This window comes from Equus asinus, chromosome 3, assembly GCF_041296235.1.
Source record: "Equus asinus isolate D_3611 breed Donkey chromosome 3, EquAss-T2T_v2, whole genome shotgun sequence".
In the NCBI taxonomy this organism is placed as follows: Eukaryota; Metazoa; Chordata; class Mammalia; order Perissodactyla; family Equidae; genus Equus; species Equus asinus.
The window spans coordinates 151,667,261-151,679,318 of NC_091792.1; positions in this window are offsets into that span (position 1 = coordinate 151,667,261).

The window sequence follows — 12,058 nt, forward strand, 5'->3', positions numbered from 1 at the left end:
GGGCAAGATGGAGGGAACATTAACTATTCTAAGCCTGAAGCAGTTCAGCTGCAAGTGAGAGAGCCATGACCAGCCAAAGCCCACTTACAAAAAGTGGCTGTAAAGCACTTAATAAAGTTAGAGCCAGCTGCAGTGGAAAGCAGCACAAACCCTACGGCTTCTGTGCTCTTGACCCTGCCACCAACTGGCCCAGGAAGAGGCCACACTCCCCTTCCCATTCTTCTCTCTGCTCCGGTTCTCCATCTGGAAAATAAAACATGGCAATAAACCCTTGCATTTTCCTAGGCCTTGCAGTGACTGGGCACCTTCTCATACCTCATCAGATGCAAGCTTCCTGCTAACTTAGAAGGAGGCAGGACCAGGACTGTCATCCCATCTCACAGTGACTCAGCTTCCTCATCTGTCAGGTGTTAACTGTAATACTAATTCTCAACTGCTGGCCTAGGATCCTGTGAAATAATACCTTTAAAAATCTGAAACATACTGGAGACTCGATAAATCCTTTGTAAGTAGGTCAATAAACTACCTGGCACAAGTGTAACTTAAATCTGTCCTTCTGGACTCACAGTTTCCTCTAATTTTTAAATAGAATGACTCGAGTCCCCATCTGACATGTTTCTGCAAGAAAAGCAGGCCCCTCCTGACCACATCTGTGAACTGGATTGGGGGAGAAGCAGTTTCTGGTGTGTGTAGCCTCCTGGTTTGGGCCTTTCACCTCCCATTCCAAATCCTTTCTTTCCAGTTACTTCAGCCTGTGTGGGAATTTCATATCCACTCTTGCTGGCTGATCCTTGTTCTCTCTATATATCTTTTCACCCCAAGCACAAATGGAGCTGACTCCACTCGATTCCTCAAAGCACCCAAGCACAGTGCTGCTCTGTGACACAGATTTTCCTGAATGCTTTAGGAACGTGGAAAGGAATTGCAGCATGAGATAGAAAAGAAATTTGCTCTCAGACATCACTGAGTCTAAAGTTCATCAAGCCCTCCCAGGCCATCTGTCTCCTGGGTATACACCTCCTGTCATATTGCTGGGACCTGCCTTGTCCCAACAGATTATCTCTCCCATCATCTGGCCCCATTCCAATAACCAAGTGCCAGCTATCATCCTTACCCAGCTCACTGACTTCCACCCTTAAAGTCTCTAAAATCCCCAGGATGAATCTGAAAATTCCATTATTGTGTTATAAAGGGCAATTTTAGACCATTTAATCAATCTCTCCATTCCAAAGTAGGTCTTATCTTTTATAGTCAAAAGGCCATTGAAGAATAAAAAAGCATGAATTCTGCCACAGTCCCCTATACTCCCAGAGTTCAGAAATGACTACATCCTGATTTTATAAAGGAATTCTTCCTTCACACTACAAAAAGTAGGTTCTTAATACTTAATACAATCTCAGGTACAGACTGGAAAACTAAGGCTGGGGAGGTTGGTTGATCTGCCAAAGAGATGTTCAATCAAATAAACTTTAAGTATCAACCTATCTGGAGCAAATATCCGGTAAGTGGCTCACCTGGATCAGAACCCAGGTCTGATGATTCAGCACCACTCCAGCTGTGTGTGCCTGGAAATCCCTAAAGGACACTTCCCAACTCAGCAAAGTGCTCTCAGCATTTTAGGGAAACTGCTGTGCCAGCTCAGTGTCTCATCCTGGTCCTGATATATTCATTCAGATGACAAACTTCCACATTAGTCTTTCACACCAAACTTTATCCTTCTTTGAATTTCTTTGAACTGACTTTACTGCTCATCATTGCATACTGTATTCATCGTAATTCTTAGATGCCAGCAAAAGAAACAGATACTGATCACTTTGGGCAGAAAAAGGATGTATAAAAGGATCCAAACAGCTAACAGAATTTTGGGGACAGCTGGAAAATATATGTCTACGTATATTCCCTAATCCCAGGGAGAAATGTAAATCAAATCTATACCCCAAAAAGTAGACTCTTAAGGAAACCTGGAGTTCCCTGATCAAATGGGGTACAGGGTAGAACTAGTAGGGTAAGGAGCAATAGCAGAAGGCTGAAGGCCTAGTGTGACAGTCCAAGCAAGAGACAATGAGGGTGCGAACCAAGGCAGGTGTTACTGAGCTGGAGTGAATGGACAGATTCAAGAAACAGTTGGAAGGACGGATGGACAATGCCTGCAGACTTCCAAGATGAGGATGAGGAAGCAGAGCATTCTAAGACCATCCCTAGTTGCTATTTGGGTAATGGGATTGATGGTAGTGCCACTGACAGCAACAGGGAATGCAACTGGAGAATTGGGTGGAGGACTCATGGCAGAGGGAGGGGATGAAAACAGTCTGGGACAGGTTGAGGTAGAGATAACTGTGGTACATCTCAGTCAGTATGTCCATTAGGCAGATGGACTGAAGCCAAGGGGAGATGTTGGGAAGGACACACGGAATGGGCAACTGAGAAGTTGCTGGTGTTTGAGGTTGGTGGAACACATGAGACTACCCAAGGAGAGATTGTAGAGAATAAAAATGGATCAATGCCAGAACTGGGGTGGCCAACTCATCCCAGTTTACCTGGGATTTTCCAAGTTTTAGAACTAAAAGTACCGCAACATAGAAAACTCCTCAGTCTTGGGCAAATTAAACACCACTGTGTAGGGAACAAGAAACAACGTAAGAGGGAGATGATTTGCCCAAAGTCATCTCACTGGTTGGTTGTAAACCATAGCTAGAACCCAGACTTCCTAACTCCCAGGCATTTTCTTCTCCCTCTGCCAGACAAAAGTTAAATTGAATGAAATACGTGAGAGCAAAGTACCAGGGTCCAAATCCTAGATGACTCACTCACTGCTTGTATGAGTTCAGGTGTACCAGTTGTTCTCTCTGAGCCTTACTTCCCTTACCTAAAGCACTAAGGAAATATATGTATACTGCCTAATACAAGAAAGAAATGTAAATCAAACAAAAACATAGAGGCGGTGAAAGATAGAGATTCTGCTGGTAAGCTGACAAGAGAGAGGAAGAACCATGGACAAATGGACTTCTCGCCTAATTTTGAAATCCAACCCAAAGGGTGCTGGATTTCTCATGGCCCAACCTTCACACTAGTTTGAAAAGTTTAACCCTCACAAAAGTGTCCTCACCACTCCTTTGAAAAATATGGTCTCACTACTAAAACTGTCGGGAGTAAAATATATTTCCCCTAGAAAATGCTAGTGGATTTATCACAACTGGGCCATTCATCTGTTAAAAAGCAGAACGGCATTTATTGCCAATTGCTCCCTTTATGGGGGAAAAGAAACAGGGAGCCTAATAAGCTTGGTTAATTTTTTTCTTTTATAGCTCCAGCAACCGCACTAAATATTCTGTCTGCTTTTCTTACACAGTTTGGAGACGGCTCTGAACTTCAGAAGTGTTATGAGGAAGATTCCAGCAGAATCATGTGGTTCTGCTGCCTGGGAGGAGATACTGAATAGAAAGAAGCTCTGAGAACTGACCCCAGGAAATGTCTCTGCTGGGGCTTCACACAAAACGTCCCTGCTGGAGCTTCACATGATCACTGATCAATTTACAACATCGAGAATGCAAGCTTCAAAAATCCACCAGTAGATGGGCAAGTTATCTGTAGTGACTTGGATGAAATGATTTTGAAATACACTGGGCTTTTACGTCACACAAAGAAACAGAGTAGGTTTCTGAAGGGAAGAGCTATGGAGTTAGACCCAGATCTGAGCCCTGACAGTGGTTAACTGTGTGAACTTGGTTAACATCTGGGGACATCCAGAAAACCTATTTTACTAGCTCACCCCCCCACCATTCCACAACACTCACATATCAGCCCTGATGCTCCAGCTAATTTCATTCATCTCCAGCTTAAGGAGTCTGAGAGCATCTGCTCTACGTCACACACTGCTTTCTCTGGAGCATAACGCTGCACACAGATCATCAGAGGCCTGGTTTCTCAATCTCAGCTCTATCATTGAAATGAGCTTCCAGGCCAACACTGTCCAAAAGGTCTTCTTGAGACGATGAGAATATTCTAATTGGCACTGTCCAACATGGTAGCCACTAGCCGCATGTGACTAATGAGTACTTGAAATGTGGCTGGTGCAACCGGAGAAATGAATTTTTAAGTGTACTTAATTATAATTAGAGTAAACGTAAATCTGAATAACCACATGTGGCTAGTGGCTCTCTTTTGGACAGCTCAGATCTATCCTGTTTGAGCCTCAACTTCTTCACCTGTAAATTACATTCTGAGCAAGGTTACTTTGAGGATTGTGTGTTTTAATGCATGGGAAGCCCCTAGCGCTGTACCCAGCACGGAGACAAGGCTTCATAAGAAAATAAATGGATCTGTGTTCATTTGGCCCTAGAATCAGTACTCTGAGGCTTGATATTAACTGGGGGTGTCAGGTGGCATAAAGACTCTGACCAGCAGTTGTCCTGAGGCCACAGGAAAGCAATCCATCTTTTAGAGAATTTTTCCATTGGTGGCCAAGAATGTTCTGCCTGAGGAAATCTATTAACTGCTTCATGTGTGTGAATATTTACAGGAAGTTAGAAAGTGCTGACTTTAGGTAAGGCAAATGCCCCTCTGGAATTTCATGGCTGATTAATGCTCCGGAATTTCATTGAGGAGATTTATAGATAAAAGTTACTAACTAACTACACAAGTGCATTTTTAAACATGCTCCCACCAACTGGAGGTTCTGTTCAAGGTGTGGCACTCGGCTTCCAACAGGCAAAGCGGTGCTCTTTAATACAGTTCTGAATAACAACAAAACTAACTCTCCAAGGTGGCCAGCCACGGGCAACATTTCACAAAGGCTCAGACTCTCAGCCTCAGAAGAACCTTAAAGATCATCTCATCCCAGCTCTCCTTCAATGCTTAAATTCTCCCAACACATTGGCTTCAGCTTGAACAACTCCTATGATAGGATTTCCTTGTGTCCTAAGACAATCACTGTGTTATTGGACTTGTGATATTGTTAGAAAGAGCTTCCTATGGTGAGTAAAAATCTAGAGAGGGAACATGGTGTTTTAGAAGAGTTTTGAGCTCTACCATTTTCAATTCTGTGAGCCTCAGAATCTTCAGATGTAAAAGGGGGATAACAGAAAAGTAGTATAGGGGTGTGGGGAAGACTAAGCTAGATGGAGATGCAATGTAGTATGTTCCATTCCATTCTCTGCTTCCTCGGGTCTGGAGGTAAACTGAAGGTTATTTTTCTCACAGTGCATCTCCCCACAGTAATAATAACACTATTAGTAGAAGTAGTCTCATAACTACTGTTACAGCAATATTTTTACTTATATTATTATTCCTAATTCCTCTTCCACGGACTTGTAAACATATGAGCATGCGTCATCGCCCTTCACCAGGCTCAGCAATCTTATTTCTTTTGACATCTCTTATCTGTTAGAGTGTCACGTGCTTCATGGTCTTGATGATTCAACAGGCACGGATTATTGTGCAGTGACTTACTGATACCCAGAACTGCAGTGTGAGTGACATCTAAAACTTGTCCACCATCACTCCAGCCTCACATTCCATGATGGTGGTGGTGGTGGTAGTGGTGGCGGTGGTTGTATTGCAAGTAACAGTGATAGAATTGATTTTTGAGGATGACTATAAGTCAGGCACTATGTTACACATTTAGCATAAATAATTGCATTTAATCTTCACAACAATATTGTGAGTTATTAATAGGTATGTATTGTTATTATTATTTACAGATGAAAAAATAGAGCAAAACAAGTTAAGTAATTTCCCCAAGAATATGTAGATGAAATTGAAGATTAATCTGGATAAACCAAGCCCAGACTCTATGCCCCTTCCCACTACCTAATAGAGGTGTTGAAAGTACAAGCTGTGAAGCCAGCCATGAAGGGTTCCTATCCCAAAGACAGAAAGACTGGCAAGAGATTATTACATAGCAACAGTCCCAGCGAGAGACAAAGAGACAGCACCTGTAAGTAGAGAAAGATAGAATCGGATGGATGGAAATATTTTTGAAAGATAGGATTCACAGCACTTTGGGCTTGATGGGATGGGAGATGGTAGAACCTTTCTCTAAGGGAGGAAGGGGCAAAGATAGCAAGGTCAGTGTCTGTCAGGTGTAACAATAAGGTCGCCGCAAATTTGCAAAATGCTGGAAAATCAAGCCATTGGACAAGAAAACTCAAATGCTTTTAAAAAGAAAGGATACAGAACTAAATATACGCTTACCATGCTATCCTGCAATTGTGCTCCTTGTCATTTGCCCAAAGGAACTGAGAACTGTCCACACAAAAAACTGCACATGGAGCTTTATAACCCCTTAATTCATAATCGCCAAAACTTGGGTGCAACCAAGATGTCCTTCAGTAGGTGAATGGATAAAAAAAAACGTGGAACATTCAGACAATGGAATATTATTCAGTACTTAAAAGAAATGAGCTATCAAACCATGAAAAACACATAGAGGAGCCTTAAAACGTATTGCTAAGTGAAACTTAAATGCATATTATTACTGAAAAAGCTACATACTGTATGATTGCAACTATAAGATATTCTAGAAAAGGCAGCGCTATGGAGACAATCAAGAGATCAGAGGTTATGGGGTGGTGGGAGGAGTGGGGATTGGAGGAGGAGACGAACAGGCAGAGCATAGAGAATTTTTAGGGCAGTGAAAATATTCTGTATAGTATTATAATGATAGATATATGTCATTATAAAAGTGTCCAAATCCATAGAAAGTATGACACCAAGAATGTACCCTAAAATAAACTACGGACTTTGGATGATATACATTCATCCTTGGTAAAAAAAGAAGTACCCTTCCAGTGAGTGATGTTGATAATGGGGTGGGCTATGCAGGCATGGGATCAGGGGATATGGGAAATCTCTGTACCTTCTCTCAATTTCTTTGTACACTTAAAACTGCTCTAAAAAAAACAAATCTCATACTGTTTAAAAAAAAACAGAAAGGACAATAAGCTTCATAAAAATAAATTTGACCATTGGGAGCATCGGAATGAGCAATGTGGAGAACATTATTCCTAGAGACCTGGTTCCCAAGCTCCAACATCTTTAGCCATTTTTCACTTTATAGCTTTCTCTCTGCCCTTTAAACATGCTCATCTCCAACACAAAGCTGCAACTTCTTCTAGTGGTCCAGAGACCTCCTTTTTTGACCTCCAAATCTGGTCCTGTCCTCTGCTCAGTTCTGCTTCAGACTTTAGTATCTGATTTGGATTTATCGAAACCAAGAGTACATATCAGGGTTCTGCAATCTATGTAGAAGTGTTCCAAATTCCTTAACTGGCCAGGAGCAGCTAGCATTTACTGGGACACCTACTATAAACCAGGCACTGCTCTAGCATTTTACATTTGTTAACCAATTTACTCCTTTCCTTACCCTGTGAAATGGGTGCTATTATCATCCTCATTTTTCAGATAGAGAAACAGACACTGAGTAACTTGCAAAGCAGTAAGTAGTTAATCCAGAATTTGAACCCCAGGAGCCTGATGCCAGAGCCTGTGATTTAATGCAATTAACATATTTTTAATTCAATTCATCACTTCTTTCTTGAGCCCCCTAAATGCCTTTCAATGTGTGAGGGGCTACACCTCCTAATTTAAATAAGAAGAGGTTTCAAAGCATCATAGAAAATCAGAGTTCAGGTCAGCTAATCCAGGTCCCCAAATCATATAGGGAAATCGATACCCAAGGAGGTCCAGCGACTTGTCTAAGGTCACTTTGTCATGATAAAGCCTGATTCAAACCTTGGTCTCTCATTTCACTGCTCCTTCAATGGTACAACACAGTACATGAAAATACTTTGAAAAAACTCTGCTCTACAAGTTTACAACATATTTATTATTATTAACATCATTCTTCTCCCACCAGGTAAAGTGTTTTTCACACAATAGGTGGTCGACAGACATGTTCAGGTTACAAAAAGTGGACTTAGCACAATAATTTAAAATTCAAGGTCTTAGGTAAGAAAGACCTTTTTGGAAATGTATGGAAAGACATGTTTGCAGGGCCAACATTCCATTAGTGCTTCAAATCATTAATCATATTTTGTGCTTCAAGTCAACCCAATGACTTTGCCTGTAAACTTTTAACAGATTGGAAACAGATGACCCAGTTCCTGGACTCTCCTTCATAACAAAGCACTTGGGAATAACTGCGGGGGGTTAGCAACTCAAGTCCAAGCTAACAAGGGCTTGGACTACCTATGAAACGGCATTGTGGAACAGGCTGATGCATCATAGGAGCTCATGGTTCAGACTGAAGTTGACCAATTTATTGAGCAGGAAACTAAGGCTCCCCAGGGCATGTGTGCACAGTGGCTAAACTAAGAATTGATGGAAGTGGAAACCAAACTCACATCTTAGAACTCCAAAGTTTTAGAGCATTAACCAAATATCTTCGTCCTAAAGACATAGTTCCATTATGGAGGTAAAATAATCAACAGCTAATTGAAATTCACATCTGCTGAGCAAGTGCTTTTTGTCCAGAAGTAAACTGGGTATCTTGGAATTTTGTAGGAGATGTTTGACATGATTCCAGTCCCTAAGGGTGTATATATCACCAATTAGCATTAGAAATGTTTTGAAGAAATCTCTAAGGATTCTTTCCATTCTTGCATGATGCTGCTTAATCCTAAAGCCACATAGCAGAGTGGCTAAGAGCATGGACTCAGGAGCCGCGTATTTGAGGTTCAAATTTGGGGTTCAAATCCTATCTCTCAAACTTACTAGCTATAACACTTACTAGCTCAACCTTCGGCAAGTTACTGAATCTCTCTGAGTCTCAGTTCTCCCCTCTGTAAAATGGGATGATATTAGTACCTACCTCATAGGATTGTTTGAAGACTAGATGAATTTGCATCTGTGAAGCCCTATGTTCATGGTTGGGCTTGTAGTAAGCACCTTGTGAGTATTCATTTTGTCTCTATAGATTGCAAAATGAAGTCTGACTAAGTGTAGATGTGCCCAGAGGCAGTGCAGGCAACAAAGACAGTGTGAGTCAGAAACTGAAGGCCTGTTGCTGTGATAACATGTCAGATGTGGTGCTTCTTCCTTTGATCCTTTCAGGATTGCAAAAGCAATCCTCGAGCTACCCTGCCTGTACTGAAAATGGGCAATTCTACTCAAGCGGCCTGGTGTAGGTAGTTGTTTGGATGTAATAATCTGTTTTTAATCTTGTGTGTAAATGAATACAGAAGTTAGTCAGTGGGTGCATATTAATCTAAAATAAATGAATATATTTGAATTAATCAGATCTCCAGTCTAGGTAAATTGGTGATTTATAATGATATTAGCACAAATTGCAACGATAAATCATTTTAAAATTAGATCCAGTGCTCCTTAAGGCCACAAGGACTCTGGAGATTTGAACACAACTTGAGATAACTTTAAAATATAGATTTGTCTGGCTTTAGCTTGGACATAGAACCAAGGGACAGGAAGAGCAGAGGGCAATCTTGAACCACATCCTGTGAAGGGGAGATGGCAAGGTCACAAAAATAAGAAAAGAACAAGAGAAAGTCAATGAAACAGACATTGGATTTCACAGTTTATTTTCTGGCTTGGGACAGAAGACCTTGAGACTTCGGTTCAATCCAGTGCTACCAGGAGGAATTAAATTGAGGCAGCTTGATGAGACAGAAAGGCTCCAGTTGGAGCCTCCACTTGTTCGTGATCTTGAGCAAACCACTTTGCTGAGCCGAGTGATTTCATCTGAAAGATGGGCTCTATCATCCTAACTTGAAAGTACTATTATAAGAATTAAATAATATTGGATGTAAGTGAAAATACTACTTCATGAAGAACAGGGTAGCAATTAAAAGAATGGAGTCAGACTGCCTAGGTAAAAATCCTGGTATTGCCACTAACTAGCTGTGAGACTTTGGGAAAATTACATAGCAGCCTTTCTGAGCCTCAGTTTTCTCAGTTATATAATGTGGATAATATTAGTGCCAATCTCTTAGGATTGGTATGAGAATTAAATGCAAATAGGCGGTTCCTGTAACTAAAGAGATACTTGGCAAATGTTAGCTATTAGTGTGAGTGAGTAACATTGATGTTAATGATTCTTGGATGGTGATATTGTGAAACTGGCTTAAGAAGAAAGAAAGAAGAGACAGGACGAATTATGATGAATATACCAATGGAACAGAGAATATGTGGCCAGAGAATCAGGAAGAGGAGGAAGAGAATAACTGTGCAGGAAGGCAAATAAATACCACCTAGACTCCAACTCCTTTCCCTCATGCAAGAAAGACTTTGCTAAACACATGCAGCAACTTCCCTGCTAACCCTAGACTTAACCTGATCATATATACATATGTACAAGGTTAGCAAAGTGCCTGCAGAGAGGATTACCTAAAGGTAAGAAAACCAGCATTACTTTGCAAGATAAAGAATAAAAGGTCAGGATTTCTCTGGGCTTCCTCTCCTGAGAATGGTTACTGTGTAAGAAAAAGAAAAAGTGATTGTTGGCTGTGGTGAGCCTAAAGATTAGGTAGGCAAGTTTGCCCTGGTGTCCAAGGCTGTGATTCTTACCTGTAACTGTTTAGAAATAAAAATACCAATGCCCTGGGATCCAATCAGAATTTTTGAACAATTCTGACTGATGGATCATTTTGACACCTTAAGAAGGAAATCCCAAAATGATTATTGAACACTGTTCCATAACTATCATGGGTGGGAGAGGGGAATGGGGAAAAGAATAACCATGACAAGAAGTCATCATTAACTACAAGCTTGTGACCCACAAGAAAATCTTTGTGCACACATTATGGAAGGAGATACTGAGGCACTTCTCTGAAGGGCTTGGGATGAAAATGAAGTTACTTTTTATGTACTGAATGTTTGCGACTCCCCCATATTCATGTTTTGAGGTCCTAACTTCCAATGTGATGGTATTTGGAGATAGAGTCTTTGGGAGATATTTAGGTTTAGAGGACGTCATGAGTGTGGGGCCCTCATGGTGAAATTAGTGCCCTAATAAGAAGAGGAAGTTAGAAGTGCTCTTATAAGAAGTGTCTACCAGAGTTCTTGCTCGACCACGTGAGGACACAGTGAGAGGGTGGCTGTCCACAAGCCTGGAAGAACTTCACGGGGAACTGAATCAGCCAGCACCTTGATCTTGGACTTTCTAGCCTCCAGAACTATGAGAAATAAATGTCTGTCGAAGCCACTCTGTCTATGGTATTTTGTTAGAGCAGCCCAAGCAGACTTATTCTATGATTAGCACTTGCCAGAGTTGGAAAAGAAACTTGCCAGGGTTGGGGAACACACCTCATCTTTAAATAAGAATTCTCCTCTTATGTGTGTTAAGTGCAACCTGCATGCAGACACAGACACATGTGCACACACACACACACATGCATGCTCACTCAGAGAACAAACAAATTTGACCAGAAGTTGCAAAATCACAAAATTAGCTAAGTGTTTTTTCATTCTCCCTAAAAATTTTACCTTCTGAATTATATTCCAACTTATGATAAACAAAAATAGAATGTTTTCCTCTAGCCAAAAATAAAACCTCTGTCTCCCTGGTGGTCAACTGATAGCCAACTCAACTACCACCACATTGTTCCCCATCATTACCTAGTACACAACTGCTATAACTTTTAGACATTGGTTCTAAACCAGCAAACCATCACTAAATAAACTATTTTTAAAATAGTCAAACCAGATGATTTAAGGGACATCAGAGTTTTCTAAGGCACACAACAAATCTGTTCAAGGATACCCTCCCTAAAGAAATACTCCCATATCAGTCCAAGGAGGCATGCACAAGGATGCTTATTACATCATCATCTGAAATAATACCTAAAGTTAGGAAGCAACCTACATGTCCACCAGTAGGGGAATGGAGAAGCAGAAGTATTTTGTCTTGTTTTGTTTTTAATGAAGTAACTATAAATATTAGATCTCCAAAAAGTATTGTTAACTGAAAAAGATAACCAAACTGCAGATAGATACACAAATTTTCATGTCAAATAAAACACAAACACAAAATGACACTTTTTATTGTCTATAGAGACATATACATATGTAAACACACAAAAAAATGACCAGAAAAACTGTACAA